The sequence below is a fragment of the Saccopteryx leptura genome, chromosome 11 (assembly GCF_036850995.1).
Source record: "Saccopteryx leptura isolate mSacLep1 chromosome 11, mSacLep1_pri_phased_curated, whole genome shotgun sequence".
NCBI lineage: Eukaryota > Metazoa > Chordata > Mammalia > Chiroptera > Emballonuridae > Saccopteryx > Saccopteryx leptura.
In genome coordinates, this window is record NC_089513.1 from 8,621,975 (window position 1) to 8,646,613 (window position 24,639).

Below are 24,639 nucleotides of genomic sequence, written 5' to 3' on the forward strand. Positions count from 1 at the left end.
CCCATGGTCACTTTCTTGAGCAAGGGGTCACTGGATCAGCTGGAGAACCCTGGTCAAGAAACATTTGAGAAAGCAATGAACAACTTAAAGTGCCACAAGGATGAGTTGATGTTTTCATCTCTCTCTCATTCTGTCTGTCTGTCTGTCTCTCTCACTAAAAGAAAAAAAATTGTGTTGTAAAACTATTAACTGAGCCAATGATTACTGGAGAGGAAGGAAGAGGTTAAGAGGTGGTCTGATGCTATTACTCTGGAACACATTGAGTCTAATATATCTGCAAAGCATACAAGTAGAAGATACCAATTTAGTTAGCAGTCTAAATGCAGATCTGGAGATTATGAAACAATCTATGCAGCTGGACATCATTATATACTTGATTATTGAAGAGATAGGACAAGTTGATATTAACAAAGAATGACAAATAATGCTTTAAAAGAGCATAAAGAGAGACTCCTGTGACAGAGAAGGGAAAAGATGAAACTAGAAGAAAAGAAAAAGGAGGAACAGTCTTAGACGTTGGAGTATAATTCACATTTTTTGAGTATTTTCTGCAACAAACCTACATATTTACATAAATTTTGTTTTTATTTGTTCTTACCATAATTCTTTGGTGATGTTACTACTATCTACCTTTCACTAAGAGAGAAGCTGGGCCTCAGGAAGGTTATATAATGTGTACAGGGTTATCAATACAGGACTTGGCCATAACAGTATCCCAGGTCAGCCTGAATGCAAAGTCCTTCCTCTCACAACACCAAGCTGCGTCCAGGAGATAACTGCCGACCGAAACAACCTCACAGACAAGTCACGTAACAGCCTCTTGAGGATTCCAGTGCAACTGGGTGTAAAAGAATACATGAGTGAAAGTTCTCCTGGTCGAGTTCCCGCCATTCAGGCTCCTAAGTCTATTAGGGAGCTGGTCATCCTTCTTGCTTTCCTGGTTTTCCTAATCAACTAGAAAGTCCCTGCTCTATTTCCTCCTGTTGTTTGTTATAAGACTTTTTCTGTTTCTCTCTTGCAGGGCGGATGCAGGGAGAAAAAGGGTCTCCATTATTGCTGTGTCTGCTCATCAGCAGAACACATTCCCACAGCGCTGTTTCTAATCAGGAGGAAGTAATTTTCCTGTCTCACCTGGCTGACTCCTCAACCTGGCTCTTGGAGCTGACTGCACTCTCATCCCTCCCTCCAGCGACTCAGTTGCCATTTTCAGTTTGTGCTAAAGTTCACTCATTCAATATTTCACTATTCACTGTCTAGGTTACTTCTACTCACTGTCCAGCTCACAGAAAATTGGACCACTAATTTAACCAGATTAGCAGTAAAAAATTAAACTAACAAATATATAAACTGCCTTTACAATTTTGAGATTTATGCTATATTTATTTGGGTAGATAATTAAATGCCTTCTAACATAATCACAAACAGTCATCACAAAAACCATTTATGAAGTATTTTTCATGTGGCCAGCAGCTCAGGCACTGTTTAATTTAGTTGGTTATGTTTACATCTTAGATGTACCTTAGTTAGTGGGGTTCAATATATGTCAATATGTGTGGGGTTCACATATATCAATCTAGTGTAACAAATTCCTTGCGAGTTAGGTGTCATGATCACTTTACAGGTAAGAGAATGGAGTTCCAAAGTTATACAGTTTCTCAAGGGCGGAGCCAGTTTTTTTGTTTGTTTGTTTGTTTGTTTGTTTGTTTTCTGAAGCTGGAAACGAGGAGGCAGTCAGACATACTCCCGCATGCACCCGACCGGGATCCACCCAGCACGCCCACCAGGGGGCGATGCTCTGCCCATCCGGGGTGTCACTCTGTTGCGACCAGAGCCAGTCTAGCGCCTGAGGCAGAGGCCATGGAGCCATCCCCAGCACCCGGGCCATCTTTGCTCCAATGGAGCCTTGGCTGAGGGAGGGGAAGAGAGAGACAGAGAGGAAGGAGAGGGGGAGGGGTGGAGAAGCAGATGGGCACTTCTCCTGTGTGCCCTGACCGGGAATCGAACCTGGGACTTCCGCACGCCAGGCCGACGCTCTACCACTGAGCCAACTGGCCAGGGCCAGGAGTCAGTTTTAAGTATGTTTCATTCTTTTCAAGTTCTAAGGACTCATGAAACACTCAGATGCAAGTCAGCTTGATCTACCAAAAGTATCCAATATACGTAGTTTAGTTGATCAACTAAAAAATTCAAAGCGTATATAAATACAAAACATACATGAATGTGTGAAGTAATAGAAAGAGTCAGCTGCCTAAAAATGAAACAAAGATGAAACTCTTAGAAGGAAGTGCACTTTTGTGAGAATGATTATGGCTCAAATCACATGCATGCTGTTATTTTACTAGTTCTCGACCTGTGACGGCTCTGAATCTCAATTCATATATTACATTAAAACATGATCTCTCCATCCAAACGAATGCTCAGCTTACTCAGGCAGACACAAGAGAAGGAACTGATTAGAGGCTACAAGTCGGTAGCAATGGGATGTATTTTGTTCAAAGTAAGCATCAGATTCTAAAAATAGGCCTTTGAACAGTTGCTAAAAAGTAAGTCAGTGCCACAGATCACCTTGTCAGTGCTCTGACAGGAAAGCTGATGTTTAAAGGTGACTTCCAACTGCTACCTTAATTTATACTGTAAGAATTGTGCAGCCAGCTGCCTAAGGGAAGCACCCATGCAGGGTTTATTGGTCCCCAAGCACTTTGTCACCCATCTTGTTAGACCTTTTCTACCAATCAGCATTTCTGGTAGATTCTAAGCTGCTTTAATCACCTATTTTCCTTTCCCAATCTTTGCAGCAAATAATTTCACATAAATGTGCATGGGGGGAAAAGAAGCAAACACACAAAACTCCTTAACAATCGAAAGCCAGTGAATCTTTCTTGGCTAATGTTCAAATTATTACTTTATGGCTAAACCTACCCTCTTTAAGGTTGCAAAGACTTCTAACAGAAATATGTCTGTAGGTCTTACATAATAGTTCAAACAGTTTAACATTCATATTTTTTAATGTTATTAAATCTCATTCTTGTCTAAATGTATAGTATTTATCAGGTAGGTTTCTTCTTGGTGCACCTGTGATGTTTTGCCAGTTAGTAGGTGTGTCAACAAAGTCAAGACCCGACAAATGTTTAACAGCAATCAACTTTGCTAAGCAACTTTTGCAACTTTGCAACTTTTCTAAGTTAAGCATTAGAAAAATATGCTCAATTATGTCTGCCAGTATCATTTGTGAAAATAAAATCCAATTAAATATAAAACTTCATGGCCAAATACCTAGTCTATAGTAAGTGCTAAGAACAACATGTTATCTTTCTTTTCTTTCTCTTTCCTTCTTTCCTTCCTCCCTCCCTCCCTCTCCCTCCCTCCTTCCCTCCCTTCTTTCCTTGCTTCCTTCCTTCCTTCCTTCTCTCTCTCTCTCTCTCTCTCTATCTCTATCTCTATCTTTCTTTCTTTCTTTCTTTCTTTCTTTCTTTCTTTCTTTCTTTCTTTCTCAGGTAGGAACTAAACAATTCAGTCTCTTTAATTTATTTACTTATAGGTCACACATTGATTTGTTGTCACAACACATTGTTATCATTTTACTCTCTAGTACTGGGACATCCTCCTATTCTTTCTCAGTTTTAAGGGTTTTTGAGTGAAGAGCGATGTAGTAGTATTTCTTAATAATATGGGTTATTGTAAGGCCAGGAGCCGCCATCGTGGCCATTCAAATGCAGGTTCCCATTGGATTCGGGCAGACGATAAAGAAATGGCGGAGTCAGAGGATGGGGGGCCATCCTATTTATTGGTGTCTCACCAAGACAGGCAAACCACAAAAGAAGACAAGGGAAAAGCAGAAAACCAGCTCTTCCCATGAAGGGCAAGGGATCAGGGAAGCCCCTGCAATTGTGATAGCAGGAACTGTGTGTCCAAGCTCCTGGTCTGTCCCACTTTATAGTGTAGAAAACCAAAATCCCTTAATCCAATATACAAACAAGGAAGTCTCCGATACAAAGTCACCCATCCAAGGCATAATTGGATTCCTCATGAGAGTGCACCACCCAGATAATACAATCATTCAAGGGTGTGGGGAAAAGCTTAGTCCCAAAACCAAACCCCAGGCTACAACGACCTGGCCTGCTTATAGCCTGTCCCCCACACCCAATATAAGTCACAAGCGACCAAACATATATATCACATTTACAAACTTATTTGACCAACATTCCACCCCTTTTGCTCGCTTTACAATCTAAACCACAGGCATCTTCCATGATGGTCACTGTGCAAGGAGTAGGATACATTGCATAAACAGAAATAGTACCACCTACAGCAATAGGATTAACAGATCAAAAACTATGGGCGAAATGAGAGAGCTGTCAGTGGCACCAAGAGAGGCAAATCTTTTCCCTCTGGCAGAATACAGGCCAGAGTTTTGTCTGCAGACAGCACCGTAGCTGGCACCAGAGGCCGCCCTGAGCGGGCATACCAAACCTTATTGGCCAATACACCAGCATCTGCTGGTTCTATGTGTAGTAAAATAGGGGAACTCATTATTGGCCATAAAGAAATTACAAAGGTGCCCTTCAAAATGCTGTCCCCTTGAGCACTCAAGGGATAATACACTTCTACCTTAGGTGGCCAGGTGCTGGTTGCCCAAGGAGTTAACTGGAGGTCCACCTCTAACCCCTTTCCCCATGGTGCCAACAAGGCCACCCATCTCAGATGGGGGGCCTGTACAGTCCAGGGCCAAGTCCATTGAAGCCGTTGTCCTTTAAGAAGGGCTGTTGGAGCAGGCAAGAGCACGTTGCCCTGCTGTCTGAAACCTGGCTTGAGTAAAATGTCCTTGGTGCGTATCTGCAACTGAATAGGGGCAGCTGTCCGATGCAGGAGGGCCTCTACTGGAGCTGGGCTTCCCCGTCGAGGTCGCTCATTCAAAATCCGAAGTACTGTCCATAAGCGGCGTGTCCATCCAGTAAGAGAGCCGGTGCCCCCCTCCTGTCGCAGTCCCTGCTTTAAGAGTCCATTATAATGCTCAATGATACCAGCAGCCTGGGGGTGGTAGGGAACATGGTACTTCCAGTCCACCCCCAGCTTTTGAGCCCATTGCCTCACCGTTGAACCAGTGAAGTGGGTACCATTGTCACTTTCAAGGACCAGCGGTCGCCCGTATGCAGCACTCAGGCGGTCCAGAGCCTGTATGACTGCCCTCTGGTCAGGGTTACGAGCGGGGTAAGCAGCAAGCAGCCCGGTGGCAGTATCTACACAAGTGACTGCATACTGGTACCCTTCTGACTTTGGTAAGGGTCCAATGATGTCTATCTGCCATCGTGTCAGTGGGACATGACCCCTCTGGATCTGTCCAGGTGACACCAGTGGTCTCCGAGGGTGTTCCTTGGAACATACTGCACATTGCTCACAGGCTGCAAGTACCTCTGCATAGGACACAGGCAAGTTCCAAGCCTTAACCGTAGCCCACATAGTTTTCTGTCCTGCATGGAGCAGGCGCCGGTGGAGCCACTGTGCCACATCACCTGCAGGTGCAGTCTCCAACCATCGCACCCTTGCCAACGTATCTGCCTCATCATTCCCAGGATGGGCTAGAGGGGCATGCCCTGTGACATGATATACTGTCACCTGCTTCTGGTGTCCTATTTCCCATAAGTCCTGCCACATGGCCTGACCCCATAATGGACGGTGCATTACCATCCACTGGTTAATGTGCCAAGTAGCAATCCAAAGGGTCAGTCCATGATAGACAGCCCAACTGTCAGTACAGATCATCAGAGGTGAAGGTTCATTATGGGCAACTAGCCAAACAGCTCTTAATTCTGCCCATTGGCTGCTTTGGCCTGTACCCGTGTCCATCCAAATAGTCTCAGTGGCCGGATGGAAGGCGATAGCCGTCCATTTGGCAGGTTGGCCCCTGCTGGAACCATCAGTATACCAGGCATCTTCGGGGATGGGCACCCGCCCCTCCTGGTAGGGACTGACCTCAGGTTCTGCCTCCTGAGCCCCAGTTGCACCTGACTCTAAAGTCGCATAGGTGACTGGACCCAAGACTTCCTGCAGTTCTGCCCTCAATGGGCTGGTGCTAAGAGCACAGCGTTGTTGCAGATAGGCACCCCACTTGGCCAGGGTAGACATTTGGGCCATACCACTACGTGGTTTAGTTGCCCAATCTCTCACCCATCCAGCTATAGGGTATGTTGTTTTGACTGTAACTGGTGTTGTGGTTGTAATACTCTCAGTTGCCAGGAGGGCAGCATACACAGCTGCCAGCTGCTTCTCTACTAATGAGTAACGAACTTCAGCACCTTTCCACAATTGGGACCAAAATCCAATAGGTTGCCGTAGGCGCTCTGTCCGCTGCCACAAGCCCCATCCAAACCCCTCCGAGGTTACATGAACATCCAGCTCACAGGGCCTGGCAGGATCAAACACATTCAAGGCCTGTGCCACCTTGACAGCTCTCTTAGCAGCTGCAAATGAACCTTGCGCCTGTTCAGTCCAATCCCAGCGAACCCCCTTTCGAATAAGGTTGTACAAGGGGCGTAGTAACTGAGCCAAATGCGGTATAAATGCTCGCCAATACCCCAACAAACCTAAGAATTCCTGTAACTGTTTTACCGTAGTGGGCACGGGGTAGGCTTGAATCTTATTATAACTGCGTCAGGGATAACTTTTGTCTTACCCGACCAGACAACTCCCAAGAATTTAACAGATAACCCAGGTCCTTGTAATTTGTTCTCGTTAACTGCCCAGCCACATGCTTTCAAATGGGATAGCAGGGTAGGGACTGCTTGCTCCAATTCTGAAAGAGAATCACTAGTTAGCATAATATCATCAATATAATGGTACATGCGGACTACCTCTGGCTGTTTCCATTTAGCCAGGTCAGCAGCCACCAGCCCATGGCACAAGGTGGGGCTATGCAAATAGCCCTGGGGTAACACTGTAAAGGTCCATTGTCTCCCTTCCCAACTGAAGGCAAATTGGTCTTGACTCTCTGCAGCTATATCAATAGAGAAAAAAGCATTGGCCAAGTCTGCCACAAAGTGGTATGTCCCCAACTCATGGCTTAGCCGATCCATCATGTTAGCTATCGAAGGAACAGCAGCGTGCAAAGGGGGAACAACTTTATTAAGTTCCCTGTAATCTACTGTCATTCTCCAGGTTCCATCTGCTTTGTCAACAGGCCATACTGGGGAGTTGTAAGGACTGTGTGCTGGCCGGATGATCCCCACCTTTTCTAGTTCAAGGATTGTCCCTGTGACTTCTTCATAACCACCTGGCAGGTGGTACTGCTTGGTGTTAGTCACACGCCGAGGGACGGGTAATTGCAAAGGGGAATGTGATGCATGTCCCCGCAATACTGCCTTCACAACCCTGATCCGCAGCCAGAACTCCCCAGCTGTAGTTTCCAACCACAGTCCTTGCAAGACATCTACCCCCAAAATATATTCAGGAATAGGAGATACATACACCTTATATGGCTTAGGAGGCAGTCTCCCTATCCCCAATGGAATAGTTATTGGCTTCACTTGAACAGTTTGGCCCCCATAACCGTCAATGGCCACTGGGGTCCCAGCAAACCGCTCTGGGTTTCCATAGAGAAGGGAACATTCTGCACCTGTATCCACCAAGGCCAACACCTGTTGTACATTGGAAGGGGACCAGTGGATAGCCAGTTCCACATGTGGCCTCCGGTCCCCGCCCATCCCCGTTAGACAGGTCCCTCGGCCTTTTTCCTATTCAAACTGGTACAGTGGGTCTTGGGAGTTCCTCTCTCCCTCGGCCGTCTCTATCATATAATCTTGTAACCGAGCTGTGCACGCACCAAACGTTTTATTGGTAGCTGCTGGGGCCTTTCGTCTCAGTGGCTGGAACTTCTGTTCTGGTTTAAGCTGCCGCCAAAGCTCCAAAAGAATTTTATTAGACTGGCCATCCAATTTCCCCTTATCTGCTCCAGCCGCAATCAAGTCTACCCACATCTGTGTTCGGGTAACCTTTACAGGCCCGTTTCCCTTGTTAGTTGGGGGGGAAACATAGGCAGCAGCCCTCACTGCTTTATGATCCCGAGCGGCCTCCAGCTCTCCCAAATCTGCTACCATCTGTGTAACTGCATTGATGGGCTGCCCCACATAGGGGCCCAAGATAGCCACAAGTGACCCAAAAAGGGCTGACGGGGCGCTAGCAAGGACAAATTCCCTCATTTTGGCTGTAAACTCTTCCTCGTCTGGCCCACGAGACCCAGGGTTGAAAACAGCATTCTTCATACCTAGTTCTCGAAGGACCTTTACTAACTCACTGTAGCACTGCCACCGACTCATTGCCCCCGGCAGTTCTCCAGCATTCTGCCAGACCATACGAATGGCAGCCATCACCCATTCTAATAGGGTATGGTCTCCTGGGTTGCCATGGCAGTTCTGAAGACGCTGCCTCAAGGAAGAGTGTGTGGTAATGGCGGCCAATTTCTCCATCTCTGTTCCGGAGAGCATGATGCCATCCACCCCTATATCCCATAATCGTAGTAACCAGGCTACCAGGGATTCAGTAGGTTTCTGCCTAAATTGTGCCCCCAACTCCATCAGCTCTGCCTGGGTATAGGGCCGGACCACAGTGTGTTCCATTACCTGGGCTGGAGGCTGTGGCTGCCCCTGAGGGACTCTTTGTTGCTGGGTTTTTACCTTCTTGGCGACAACTGGTCGGGCTCTCAGTGTGCGTATGGCAGCTTCAGCCTGAGCCTTCTCATCCTCAGAAGAGGAGTCGCAAGCGCCTGCTCCCGCTGACTCAAAGCCAATCCACCAGCACGGATGCTGCTGCTCCTTTGGTGACCGTTTAGGCTCCTGTGGCTGCTGGCTTTTGGCCAGAAGCTGAGACTCGAGCTCTTGAATCCGCAGTTGTTTCTCCAACAACTGCCGGTGAACACGTTCAACTTCCAGGGTAAACTGCAACTCGTGAACCCGTAATTCCTTCTCCAGTGCTCGCTCCAATTCCAGCCTTTTCTGCCGTTCTATTTTCAATTCATACTGAAGCTTTTGACCTCGGGCAGTTTCCTCTTGAGTAAAAAACATGTAGCCCATGGCCCCTAAAAGGACAGCCATGGGGAGCCAGAGCAGCAACCAGTACTCTGTCCCACCCATCAAGGGTGGTGGCTCCATACCAATCTCTGAATCCTGCCGGAAACTACGCCAGTTGTAAGGCCAGGAGCCGCCATCGTGGCCATTCACATGCAGGTTCCCATTGGATTCGGGCAGACGATAAAGAAATGGCGGAGTCAGAGGATGGGGGGCCATCCTATTTATTGGTGTCTCACCAAGACAGGCAAACCACAAAAGAAGACAAGGGAAAAGCAGAAAACCAGCTCTTCCCATGAAGGGCAAGGGATCAGGGAAGCCCCTGCAATTGTGATAGCAGGAACTGTGTGTCCAAGCTCCTGGTCTGTCCCACTTTATAGTGTAGAAAACCAAAATCCCTTAATCCAATATACAAACAAGGAAGTCTCCGATACAAAGTCACCCATCCAAGGCATAATTGGATTCCTCATGAGAGTGCACCACCCAGATAATACAATCATTCAAGGGTGTGGGGAAAAGCTTAGTCCCAAAACCAAACCCCAGGCTACAACGACCTGGCCTGCTTATAGCCTGTCCCCCACACCCAATATAAGTCACAAGCGACCAAACATATATATCACATTTACAAACTTATTTGACCAACAGTTATATTGTTCTATATGCATTTCTTTGTTTTATTTCTGTTTTATTGTTTGCTTGGCTTACCTCATTTTTTGAAAAAAAGAATGTTGCAAAGTAGAAAAACCTATAGGAAGAAACTAAGTTTTGTGATCTGGGAAATACAGAAAGAAGTATAGGCGAATGTTTCTGAGTTACTTAAGATAACCTTATTTTTCTCATCTAAAACATCCTTAACTTACGTGGCACACACTTTCATCTTCTAATATTTAAAGTGTTCATGGTAACATTGGATAAAAGACGGGTGGAGAGAGTCATCAATCACACTTCGCTTTAAGACTGATGTCCTTTAAATTACTCTGTTTTACACTTTCAAAACCAAGTGGTACATCTTTCCATAAAGGCTTCAAAATAGTAAAAAGAAACACATACACATATGTTAAATATTTCCCATTCATCAAGAATCTCAATGCACTCTACCTGAAAACACTTTTAGCAGCACTTTGGATGGTTACCTGAAATCAAAGACATTAGTCACGATGGTTAAAGCAGTAGAGATAAGAGTCCTCCTGTGACTATTTGATAACAAGGTTATGTCACACTGCTCGCGCGACTGCCTGCCTAGTGTTAGAGAAATAAACTAAGTGGGAAGAATAGTATACATTTGCATGTTGATTGATTGATTGCTTGATGGAGTTTTGTACCTAGACAGCCATCGTAACCTTGGTTTCTCCGTCTGTAAACTGAGACAAATGATGCCTGTCTATCAAAAGCAATCATTCATAAGATAAAGTTAGTTTTTACTTACTTAGGTTTGTACTTTGAGTTCCCTGGAAGCCATGGCAAAGTTTTAGGGGAAGGAGTGACATAATCCATCCTTTATTTTAAGAGGATTACTTAGATTGTGTTGAGATTAGACTGTAGGGCCGGAATGATATAACTTGAGAAACTAATGAAATGAATCCAGGCTAGAAGTCATGATGGCTCAGAATGGGTGGCAGCAGGGGTGACAGTGAAAAGTGGTCACATTTAATAATTCAGGTAACAGTCTGATTGGAATAGGTTTGCAGAGAATAGGAAGGAGCAATCAAGGTATTCTTTTAAAGGATTTTACCAGAAATAAGCATAAATAAAAAGAAAAACATGATGTAAAACGTAAGTCAAATCCTATAATATGGATAACCTCGATGACTGTTTTAATCTTAATAGTTTGATTGCATACTCTTGGTTGTGCAGTTTAACGTACACACATATATATCACTAAAAGTCTTACATATACACAAACATTTTAAAAGTTAAATAGGACCTTGCTGTTTGGCTCAGTGGTAGAGCATAGGCCAGGTGTGTGGATGTCTCGGGTTCAATTCCCTGTCTGAGTACACAGGAGAGGCAACCATCGTCATTTCCCCATTTCCCCTCCTTCTTCCCCTTCTCTCTCTCTCTCTCTCTCTCTCTTCCTTCTCCTCCTCCTGCAGCCATGTCTTGATTGGTTCAAGTGTATCGGCCCCAGTTGCTGAGGACGACTCCATCGAGCCTCTGCCTCAGGTGCTAAAAATAGCTTGGTTGCAAGCATGGCCCCAGATGGGGGTTTACAGGTAGATCCTGGTTGGGGCAAATGCAGGAGCCTGTCTCTTGTGTGTGTGTGTGTGTGTGTGTGTGAAAGAGAGAGAGAGACAGACAGACAGACAGACAGATAGGGACAGACAGATAGGAAGGGAAAGAGATGAGAGGCATCAATTCTTCATTGCGGCACATTAGGTGTTCATCGATTGCTTTCTCATATGTACCTTGACCGGGGTGGGGGGTGGCTCACATTCAAGCTGGTGACCTCAGGGTTTCAAACCTGGGTCCTCTGGATCCCAGTCCAATGCTCTATCCACTGTGCTACTGGCTGGTCAGGCAGAAGCCTGTCTCTTTATCTCCCCTTCTCTCACTTAAAATAAAAATTTTTAAAAATTAGAAGTTAAATAATGACAGACTCATTTATTTAAATATAAACTATTTGTTTTCATAGTCATAGTTCAGGTATATCAAACTACTGACATGATTAATATACCAAACGGAATCAGTTATACAGACATATACATGCTGTGTATGCTATGTTAGAAAACCACATACTGCAATACATATGGCATTCTTATATAGAAAAACATATTTCTTTACTTCTCTTGAGTTTACATTAGCTTGAAATGTGTGTCCTGTTAATATTATTAAATTTAATATTTGAATCAACTGCTAAATATTTATAAGGATAATAGAGAAAAATACATTAGTTTTTTAGAAAAAAATACAGAATAGGGAAGGTGGTAACATCTCTCAGTGGTTATTAAATACTTCAACTTAAGTTGAAAAAAAAATCCAGCTGAATGGAACACAACTGACTAGAACTTTTAACTTTTTATATAAACAATACTAAGAAATGATCAGCTAGAAGGCAGTGATTAGCTCTTAAAGATGAGTTTGAGCCAGCCGCATATGGTAGTCAGCCCGGACACACTAAAGTTTATGGATCCTAGCCCTGGCCAGTTGGCTCAGTGGTAGAGTGTCAACCCGGCATTGTTGATCTCCTGGGTCAATTCCGAGTCAGGGCACACAGGAGAAGTGACCATCTGCTTCTCCATAGTTTCCCCTCCTCTTTCTCTCTCTTCCCTGCCCACAGCCATGGCTCAATTAGTTCGAGCACATCAGCCTCAGGCACTAAGGATGGCTTCTTGGAGCCTCTGCCTCAGGCATTAAGAATAGCTTGATTCTGAGCATGGCCCCAGATAGGCAGAGCATCAGCCTCAGAGGGGGCTTGCTGAGTGGATCTCGTCAGGGTGCATGCTGAAGTCTGTCTCTCTATCTCCCCTTTTCTCACTTGGAAAAGAAGAAAAAAATTTTTTTAAATATCCTGTTATTCTTTCTAAAAAAAAAATAAATCCCAAATTGATTTGTAAAAATTAAAAAGCAAGATTCATCATATATATGAACATTTATGAAATTATTTTTTTTCACTAATTACAGCCCATTATTTCTACTGCAAGCAATTTTAAGGTCTCTTCTGGGTAAAACATTATGAAAAACTGACTCTAAAACTGGGGAGCTCTAAACAAATGGATTTGGTTTCAAGGTTCTCCAGTGAGATCAAATAAATAGCCGAGTTTGTGATACCCAGAGACGGTGGTGGTCAGCTGCTTAGATGAGGGACAAGGGCTCTCATGGCTGACTGTGAGCTGAGTACACCACCTGGACGAGTGAGGCAGTCTGAGGTTCCCAAACACTGGCAGAAACATGAGTCATGATTAGTTAGAGAGAAGTCTTGGTCCCTATTTCAGAGCATGGTCATGAATATCAATCACATACTCATTTCTATTTACTGACAAATAACTAAGGTGTGCATTTTAATTTTTCTTCAAACTGGAAGACAGTGGGCTGAAACAGAGTCTTTTGGAGACTCAGATGTCACAGGAATAAGATCATAGAAAAGCCCAGAATTTAAAAGCTCTGATATAGACAGTTTACACATAATACACATTGCAAGGCGCAACGACACTTCATTTTCTTCGAGTCAAAATAAAAACAATCTATCATAGTGACAAATGTATTGATTTTGCTTCCATTTTTATAATGTTTAGAGTATAAAATCTTTAAAAACTGCCAAATATTATTAGGTGTTTAAAATGTTTTCAAGTCATCACTTGTAAAGAGAAAAAACAACAACTTTCTTTTGTTTTAATGTGTCCCCTTCAAATAATAGAAATTTAAAAAAAAAAATTTTTTTTTCCACATGAAGCCAGAAGTTAAGAATGAGACATTTGCATCGTATTGAAATCCCGGGGGCAGATGGGATAGAGAGGCGCCGCCCACCTCTACCTTAAGGAACAGACTGCCCCTGACCTCTTCCGGAAGAGCCGGGCCCTCCGAGGGGGCATTCTAAGTGGAGCACCTGTAGCTCTGGAGTGTTCTTTCTCCTGTAGGACCACCTCATTATCTGGGTTCCCTGGGGCTCTTCCATGATAGATGTCGGTAATATTCCAATGTCAATATTGCGTCTTCATCGTTGTCCTCTGTGAAAGAAAAGCTGATGCTTAAGATGCTTCCTCTTCTGTGTGAGATGCGTACCAGATAAAGCGAGATGGTCGGTGGCCACCCACCGGCCCATGCCAGGAACAGGGACAGGCTCAGAGCACCTACAATGTTCAAGGCCCTCTACCACCAGCAAAGCAGAAGTGGCTGTGTTACCTGTCCATGAAGTATCCCTCTAGAGTTGTTGCATGAATGGAAAACAAACGGAAAAATACCTACTTCCTTCATTGTTAAATAAAACTCAGAGCAGCATTTCTGGAATGAGATAAATTCAGATTTTGTTTGTTACAGGCATTTTCAATTATAATCATTTAAATATATTTGGGCAGAAAAGGGTTATAAATATAATGTGTGAAAGTCATGGTTCTTCTAGCCAAGTAAAGTAACAAAACTTTCAAGAAAATATGACAGTTACATTTTTGGATGATATTGTCTATTCATAAAAGAAGGAATTGAAAAAAAAATCTCTCTAGTATTATGTAAGTATTGAAAGGCAGAGGTGAGGATTCTTTAATTTGTATTTCTATTTTTATCTTATTTGAAAAATACAGATCAACTAGAAAAAAAAAGATGATCTAAAGAAGTTTCATTGAAACATTGTGTAGAAATCCTATCCAATATTTTATTTACCCACATATTTTTTTAGGTTTTATTTTAACCATTTTTAATTTTCTCCCTCTAGACTACAACATATTAGACAAGTATAAGTTACATCAAAGTAACTTGATTAGAAAGATATAAATCAATTCTTTATAAGTACACTTTGATTTTCCAAACCTATTCCAATATTAATTTTCATAGCTTACTGGAGATATACCTGATATGCAATAATAAACTGAATATAAAATACATGATTTGAGAAGTTTTCACACATACACATGAAATTGTCAACAAAATGATAACACATTCAACCCATCCCAAAATTTCCTGAAACCTCTTTGTGGTCTCTTCTTCTCGTTCTTTCTTATACCTCTGCTTCATGTCACTGTTCTAATCTACTTTCATTTATTATATTTTTCATAGCCTAGAATTTTAATTTCTTTATAGAACTATATACATTAGGCACTCTTTTTTTGGCCAGCTTTTTTTTTAATTATTATAATTATTTTGAGATCACCCTTGTTGCTGTGATTACAGGTAGTTTGGTGTATTTTTTTTTTTTTTATCTTGGGCATTGCATATTCCACTTCAAGAGGTTTGATTTTGGTCCTTTAAAATATATTTTATATTTTGACTTAAAATGCTCCATTTTCTACCTTTTTGAACATCTTGAGTAAAGTTATAGTAACTGTTTTCCCATCCTTGTTTACTATTTCTATCATCTTGTGTAATTTCTTAGCTATTTCTAATTCACTGACCTTTCCACTTAATATGTGCCATAGTTCTGCCTCCCCCATATGATATGTAATTTTTGATGGGATGCCAAACATTGTGAATTTTGCCTTTTTTAGGGTGGTACATGATATTGTATTCCTATAAATATTCTTGAGTTTGTTCTGGGGCAAATTCACATGCTTGGAAACAGTTTGATTCATTGGAGTATAGTTTTTAGGCTTTGCTTATTGGAACACAGCAACTTTGAGTCTTGGGCTATTTGAACTCCCTACAGAGACAGTATTTTTTTTAAGAACTCTGTGTGAAACCTTGTGTATTATAAGATATTCCACTTCAGGTGCCGGGAGGCACGAACTCTTCCTGACTCTGCTGACCCTTGGAATCATTGGCTCTGCTACTTCAGCTATTTCTTTTATGACCTTGAGAATTTTCTTCTGCTCCCTTGCTGATCGGTAGTCAGCGGCAGACTGGAGAGGGACCCCCTGCCCTTCTCCGGAAGTTTCTCCCCATGCTCTCCGCTTCCCTTCAGTTCTCTACTCTGTGGATTATGTCCTCCTGACCTCTTGAGATTCTGAGGTCCCGCCCTTCACCTCGGGGGACTGACAAGCGTGGCCTGGGTCCCCCTTCAAGCGACCAGCCTCATCACTAGCCAGGCAGTAACCTTGGACAACCACAGTGCTCACTCTTCAGCCTCTCCTCTCAGAGGTCCCTCCTCTGCCTCGTCCAATACCTAATGTATGAAAACAGTTGCTTGTTTGGTTTTGTGTTATTGTCAGTTGTTTTAGATGGGAGGATAAATCCAATTCCGATTATGCAATCTTGGCTGAATGAAGCTCCCAATTTAAATTAAAAGTTTTTTCATTGAAACCTAGAAATAGGTTAAAATATGACTCACAATGCTTTAGAATTATAAAAATCTTGTGTCATTGTAGCTATTTTCTATAGACTTGCTTATTTTTTATTCATATTATTTTGTACACTCTATTGTACTGTATGAGAACTTGACATAAAACTTCAGATATCGATTCTATTTTATTGATCTGGATTAAAAACAGTGTAACTAATGATAGCACTAAAGCAATTTTTGGTCAAAATTTGTTGACATTCTTGAACAGAACGCATCCTGAAATATTATGTAGACAGCAAAACTTTGAAAACAAATGAAGTAGTTTCCCATAGATAGCTACAACAAATGGTAACTCACTTTGGGAATTGTACAATTTGAATAAATATATGAGCATCATGGAGGTAAATATTCAGTAAGCTTGAATTACAGCTGTTAGTTATAAAAACTATCATTTATGTCCCAGGCCTGTGTACATTAAGCATAATATTCTTTCCAGCCCAATTAAATCATTCTCTCTCTCTGCTCCTTTTAATTTATTTTCATAGTGTGACCTAATTTGTTCCTCTTTACCATGCAGGAGTCATATTTTGGGCATTGCGCAGAGTTGACATTATGGCACTATGACAGATAAGACCTAGGGGGCCAGTTGCCTGGTGACATGCCAACTGAACAGCCACAGGCCACTGACCCTAATAAAGAAGAACAAATGAAACAAAAGATCATCATAAAGGACATCAGGACCAAGTTATAATGGACATATGACCAGTGATGACTTTGGAAATACTCAAACAAGGAAAACTCAAAATATGACTGATATTAGTGATGACAGGTATCAACATATGTTTGCTCCTAGCAAAATAAGAATGAGGCTCAGAAATAAAATTTGTTACTCTATTTATCAGCTACAACATCTAACTATCAGCTAAAATATCAAAAAAATAGTTTATCCTGCCTGACCTGTGGTGGTGCAGTGGATAAAGCGTCGACCTGGAATGCTGAAGTCGCCGATTCGAAACCCTGGGCTTGCCTGGTCAAGGCACATATGGGAGTTGAAGCTTCCTGCTCCTCCCTTGTCTCCCTCTCTCTCCCCTCTCTAAAATGAATAAATAAAGTCTTTAAACAGTCAAAAAAATAGTTTATCCTAAAATCATGATGTCAAACAGATAAGTTATTTTATGCTCACTCTGTTAAAGATAGCCACTGCCCACATGGGGCGGCTGATTACTTTCACACTAATGTATGTTGGAGGAGGGACTTTCATGCCAAAAAGTTTTAAAAGGAGAAACTAGGATGCCATTTTGGGAGAGAGAGAGACCAGGTTCTTGTAGAGAGAAGAGGAGTCTGTGCTGTAGCAGGGCAAAGAGCCCGCGTGGAGGGAAGGAGGCAGCAAAAATGGCGGAGTGCTGAAGGAGAATCCAGTTTGTGCAGGAGAAGGAGATGGGGAACAGAGGTGAATAAGACTGGTGGCAGCCTTTGATTCTAGGAAAAAACCGGAAAAGTTCAGTGGCTTGGAACCCTGAACGGAAAGGGAAGTGTTTTCCTGCTGTGTGTATTTTCTCGCCCACCAGTTGTGAGCAGGAATAAAGGAAAATGGACCACCAGTTTTGGGCTCCACTGTTTCTTTACGATCTATCTGAATTAAATGTAAACCTAAACTTGTGTTGGCTAGGCAGCTTTGATGGTGGCCACGACTACTGGCCTTACACATAATATATAAAGAAAATCATGATTTTTTTCAATGCAAAAAGATAACGACATAAAAACAAATTATGTGATTTAGAATTTTTATAATAAGATAATTAATAAAAAATCTTTTTAAAATCATTATCAAAAACCTCTATTGAACATAAATATTGATTTATAAAAAGGATATATTGAGTTTAACATTCAATTTTTAATATTTGTTAAAATTTTGGAAACAGATGGACTAATAAGATATTAACTCTGGAATAAGACTATCTTGTTTCAAATTCTGAAATTCTGCCTCCACCACTTTCTAAGTGTGTGAACTCAGGGAAATTATTTAGCAATTCTATGGCTGAATTTCTTTATCCCTAAGGAAATCAACTATACTAATTTTCAAAACTGTTGTGTGGATTCCATTAGTTAATACAAACAAAGCTCTTAGAGAATTGCCCAGCATATTAGAATATTCATTTCTAGAAAAGCAATAAAACTATTGCTGGATAAAAACCTGTGTCTCAAAAAAATAAATAAATCCTGTGATGGTAAGAAAACTAAAATGTAGGTCAATTTATATAATTTTTAAAGACACACATACACAAACCAAAATGGTATTTTTAGATATAAGCAAAAATGTTTACAAAAATTTCTAGTACAATATAACATTCTAAATTAATTTATAATTAAAATCCACTATTATCAGTACTAGATGACATAATTGTGAAGATTACTAAATCTTATTTTTGCCTTTCTTTCCATTTACATTAGAAGAACATTTTCAGAAAGGAGTTGAATAAATATATTTTAATAGTTTCCAATAGTATACTCTCAAAATGAAAAAAGCTCTTAATAGTTAAGTGCAAAAAGTTACAATATTTTCATGACATAAAACTTTTTGTGAAAACATTAGTCTCTTGTTAGTGATCAATATATAGAAAAATGAACAAAAATAGTATTAATATATATTTAGTGCACCTTAAGGGAAAACACGAGAAACAATGAGAATTGAAGTGTTTTCATGAAAATATTATAAGCAGTTTGAACAATAGCAGCTTTCTTATTATGTAACTTGCAACACCAAGAAAGGAAAATTTTCTCAATTCTTCCTAAGTTCAGATCAACTTCCAACATTTTATTCTTTGCGCTTTTAATGTCATAAAATATTTTTAAGAGTTTCTTTAACATAAAATTTCCATCTGTGTCACTTCCACTGGGACATCTACAATCTTTTCTTTACAACCTCATTAGGTCTAATTACTTCTATATTTTATCATGTAATCATTTAGTATCTCCATGTTTTAGAAACTATTAACATGCCAAATTTTTCTGAGTGAGAAAATTAAAGCACAGAGACATTAAGCCACTTCCTGGCCCTGACCAGTTGGCTTAGCGGTAGAAGAGTAGAGCGTTGGCCTGGTGTGTGGATGTCCCAGGTTTGATTCCCGGTCAGGGCACACAGGAGAAGCAACTGTCTGCTTCTCCACCACTCCCTCTCTCCTTTCTTTCCTTCTCTCTCTCTCTCTCTCTCTCTCTCTCTCTCTCTCTCTCTTCCCCTCTTACAGCCATGGCTTGATTGGTTCAAGCATGTAGGCCCCAGAACACTACGGATAGCTCAGTGGAGCCTCCAGCTCAGGGGCTAAAAATAGCTCCATTGCAAGCAAGGCCCCAGATGGGCAGAGCATCACCTGGGTGGATCCCTGGTCGGGATGTGTGAGGGAGTCTGGCTCTCTGTCTCTCCTTCTCTCACTTGGAAAAGGAAAACAAACAAACAAACAAACAAAAAAACAAGAAACTTCTTAATATTACAGCTATCTTCCAAGTTCAGCAATTTAACCCTTTAAAAAGCAGGGATCTGCTTGCCACACTTCAATTAATACAGGTGATTAAAATGTCCATAACCGGGCCCTGTCCCAGACCAAGAAACTTGAAGACTCTGGAGGTGGGGCTCCAGCATTGGTATGTTTGAAAAGTTTCTCAGCTGGGTCTAATGAAAAGTCATGATTGATAATTATTGTTTTTGACCCTTCATGCCAAACTTATAAAGCCATAGCAGCATCCAAAAGCAAAAGATGAAAACAGACTGTGATTTGCATCATAAGTGATGTAAAGCAATTGGAAACAAATAAGATTAGATCTCTTTCACACTGTTCTCCTCCAGAAGTTCTCATGGTTGAGTGACACAGTGTAAAAATTGTCGCGGTGTAGTTCAAATACAAAAAGAGAACAGAAATTTATGCGTGGTTAGGGTAAGGTAGAGAGGAAAATGCAGAACAGATTTTAAAAAATCTACCAAACAACACTCTGTCATTGACAACACACTATATTTTTTTATCACATATTGTTACTAAGTGCATTAATTTCTCAATCTCTGCCTTTGTAGTCTCCACCATGAAGTGAAGCTACAGGTAAAACCGCCCTGTCACATACGTCCCCCGGGACTGGTTTAGCAGGCCAGTATCATGCTGCATTATATTGTATCACGTTGTGTTTCAACACACTAGGGATATTGTGAATGGATTTTTGATTATTCAAAAGTTCTGCAATCTGACATTCAATTTTAAAGAAAACTATTTTTTCTTCATTCTAGGATGCCTCAAAAAATGGCATCAAGGAAGCTTTTTAAAAAAGTATTTTTTGAGTAGAAAAGCATTTTGTTCTGTACTATTCTTCGAACAATTGTAAGTTTTCAGCTTTTCATTTTTGTAATATTCATTCTTGACAAAATGGTGCCCTTACCAGAATCTCCAGAAATTTATCGAAATGAATAATGGAGAAGAAAATATTCACCGCAGTTTCTATAGTAAAGGATGGGTTGGGACCTCGTGCAGTGAAATAATTTCTCAATAATTAATCAGTTATTATACATATTTAATAAAAATAATAAGCAAATATGCTCTTATCAAATATCATAGAAAATATGGCATTAGTTATCTTCAAATCCTCAGAGTTCCCTGTGGATTATAGACTATACATGCAAGTAACAGGCTTGAAGTTCAATAAGACATAACAGCACTAAATATATGGGTGTTGGTGTGTGTTTCAAAACAATTACAAAAATGAGGAAATTCTTCATTTTTATAGTTTGGTTCTTAATTCCAGAACAATAGTGTCAGGGAGAGAAACATTCCAATAAGCTCTATTCTATAACTAAAGCAAATCTTTGGTTTAAGAAAATGTGTAATATAAAGGCAGTCTTTTACTTTGATGTAATAATATTTTGATTGCCTACTCTACTGCGTGCATTATCTACATTAGGTTGTGGTTCAAAATATTTTTGTCTATGTCAACACACCTGCTGGATGATAATTACATATATAGCACACTGCAGAAGGCAGAGCCAGATTCTTTTCTCAAGCCTGCAAAAAAGAAAAGAAAAGAAACTCAACAGGTAATTGTACAAAATTCTTGCCATACAAAAACCCAGCATCCTCTTCCTCCTTTGAGACTAAGAACCAGATTCCAGATTTTTAGGATACATACGAGTAGTAAGCAAGACAGATGACCTGCGCTCAATGAGCATGTAAAATATCTCACAGTGTCCCCCTGGTGATTGCTGGCAGTACTGAACCTTGGAAAAATGTCCTACAGTCCAATGATTTGCATTGGAAACCATGTAATGCTGAATGGGCTCTGATGGAGGTTTACCAGTTTAAAGAAGCCATGAGCACACTGTGGATGCAGAAGACACATAAAGTCAGTTATCAAAGGATCACAGACCTACAGAACAAAACACAATTCAAAAGATCAGTCCATCCCATCCCTTTGTCTTATAAATAAGGGTACCAGACCAAAGATAGACGAAATGTTTTGTCTAAGGACACAAAGCTAAATAAATAACAGAGACAGGACATAAACAGGTCATTTCCATTCAAGCATTTTTATTATTAAAATTTCCCTGCTCACACCTACCCCATGATTCTGTCCTCTACAACATCAGGATCAGCAACCACAACAAAACTCAGCTGTGAAAGGAAAGGGCCACTCTGCCCACCCAAGTCACTGTCAAAGGCTGTGCTGGGCTTAGCACCGTAGTCGGCAAACTCATTAGTCAACAGAGCCAAATATCAACAGTACAAAGTTTGAAATTTTAATTGAGAGCCAAATTTTTTAAACTTAAACTATATAGGTAAGTACATTGTTATTAACTTAATTAGGGTACTCCTAAGCTGGCCAAAGAGTTGCATGTGGCTCGCAAGCCGCAGTTTGCCCACCACCGGCTTAGCATATCAATTATACTGCAATACAGCTATTTCTTAAATGTTTTCTCCCTGGGATAAAATCCTACTTTAAAAATTCCTATACATTATTATATCAGACTTTTTAAGATAAAACAAGTAGCCATATTCTAATTTTACATCACATAATAACTGATCATTTATTGCAGATTAACTATGAGCCAGGCATCATTTTAAGCATAACACAAATATTAGCTCACTTAACGATTGGCACTAACAATAACTTTAAGAAGGAACATGTAGAACCTGTGAGAAGAGGACTGTGTAAAGAAAGAAATCTCCTCCTAACTAACCTATAGGCTCAGTGAAATAAAATACTAATCGAAGTCCAAAAACTCTAAATGGTATTGGTAGATACATGAATTTACTAGGAATTCTAACTGCCCTTTTGATGTTTCGCTGTTAGACCTCACCCTTACTCACTGGACTACCGCCCCTGAGACAGGAGTTCCAAGAAGCTGGCAAGCTGCCCCACGGAGGAGCATTCCAGACATACCAGGATTTTTGATTCAACACCCACTTGCTCGAGATTCCCCTTTACCCTATAAAATTCATCCCCCAGCTTGTACTGGTGTCCTTCTCCCCAGAGAAGTGCCCGGCAGGGTTCCTTTCTTCCTTTCAATAAAGCCTGTTACTCTGGTCTTTTCAGACTCCCATGGATTCCAACAGTTATCAGAAATAAATATTAGAAATAAAAATAATAATTTTAACAAAATGTTTCAGTTTGTGGCGATTGCAGACACATGTAGTTGTAAGACAAAAGAGATCAAGGGGCTCTGAACCCTTTATGCGCCTTCTCCCCCTGGTAACCTCATGAAAAAAACCAAGCACAATATTACAGACATGATATTGACATTTTTATTCCGAAGCTTGTCACTTCGATCTCTTCATAGGATCTTTCTTAACACAATTTTTTTAACCTTGATGAATTCTAATTGACTTAGTTTTCCTTATAAGGATGGTGGTTTTTTTGGTGTCCAATCTAAACAATTTTTGCAACACCTAAATTCTGGAGATTTTCTCAAGCTCTTTTTTTCCCCCTAAAAATGTAATAGTTTCACAGTTGCACTTAAGTCCACAATTTATTCTGAATTACCAAAGAAGAGGTGTAGGCTATAATAAAAAACAAAAAGCATCTATTTGAACAAAACAATGGCATCAAAAGTCACAAATTCAGGCAGAAACCTAAACTGCGCTTCAAGGAGAACTAAAAAAGACAAAGTTTTACAGAGGCAAAATTACAAGTAATGGTTCCCATTTTGCTCATCCTTGTGTAAATGTAGGATTCCGACTGGAGTAATAAAAAAAAAATTAGTGCCCATATGCAAATGAAGAGGTGAAAATTACAAGGAGGAAGTAAAGTCTACATGGGTTAAAGTCAGCAGCTAATGTTGCCAGGGTATTTATGGCTCAATCTTGAGCTGCATTAGCAACAGGTTAGCAACTTAATAGCAGTACTGAGACCTGAGGTATGAAATGTTGCATGGGTGTCCTATTTTCTCAATGGCTTCCTGTGCCTTTCTTAGCAATACTTTGTCCATTTTATTTTATCCATTATCAGTATATATTATAAAATATTCTTCATGGACAGTTCCTGCTAGACCTTACCAATAGTGTTCTACAATTTTAAGTAATTGTTATAGTTACCAGTGTAGTGGAAAATACCTAGTAAGCCTCTAATTACTGTATATAGAAGAATTTCTTTAATAGCACACATGAATTGCTAAAACTTTCTTTCTGTCGGTCATGTTGCATATTTCAAAAGTTAAGCAGTCTTTACAATGCCTTTCCCCTCTCAATAAGAATATTACACTGAGTAAAAGAAATCTTAAAAATCAATATGATTTTTATTCCTTATTAGAACCTAAACTTCTCCTTTGGTTAACAGTGCTATTAGAATATTTTTACTTCATTTTAAAGTATGTATACATATTTTTTCCTAAGAAGTTGTTCTTAAGGAGAAGAGTCTACATTTAATTAAAAATGGCCTTTAAGGCATTTTTCAGAAATATGCATAAACGTGGGATATTATTCAAAAGAGAGTTTTTTGTGATCATTACATTCTTCATGAATGCTGATTAAACTAATTAAAAATTGCAAATCTTATCAAGATTATTTATTGAAATACACTTGTCAGCTTCCATTGCTTAACATAGTTTAGTAGTTTATTCTTTTATACTCATTTAAGAATGATGACCATTGGACCTGACCAGTTGCCTCAGTAGTAGAGTGTCAGCCTGGTGTGTGGATATCCCAGGTTTGAGGCCCGGTCAGGACACACAGGAGAAGCCACCATCTGTTTCTTTATGCTCCCTTCTTTCTCTCTTCATCTCTCTCTCTCCCTCTTCCCCTCCTGCAGCCATGGCTCTATGGGTTTGAGAGAGTTGACTTTGGGCGCTGAGGATGGCTCTGTGGCCTCTGCCTCAGGTGCTAAAAAAAAACAATGGCTCAGTTGCTGAGCAATAGAGCAACCGCCCCAGATGGGCAGAGCATCACCCACCAGTGGGCTTGCGGGATCCCCATCAGGGCTCATGCTGGAGTCTGTCTCTCTGCCTCCCCTCATCTCACTAAAAAATAGAAAATAAATTTTAAAAACAAAAAAGCATAATGACCATAATTCAAATACAGAATGATATTTGAGAAACGTTTGATAAAACAGATAACAACATACTTGATCTTTTGTACCTCAGAGAATAACTCAATAACTAAATCCGCAGAGTATAAAATAGCCTTTGAAATTACCTAGTAATTTAGTTTGTATTTTGCTTTTTTTATCTGGAAATACGCTTTAGGTAACAAT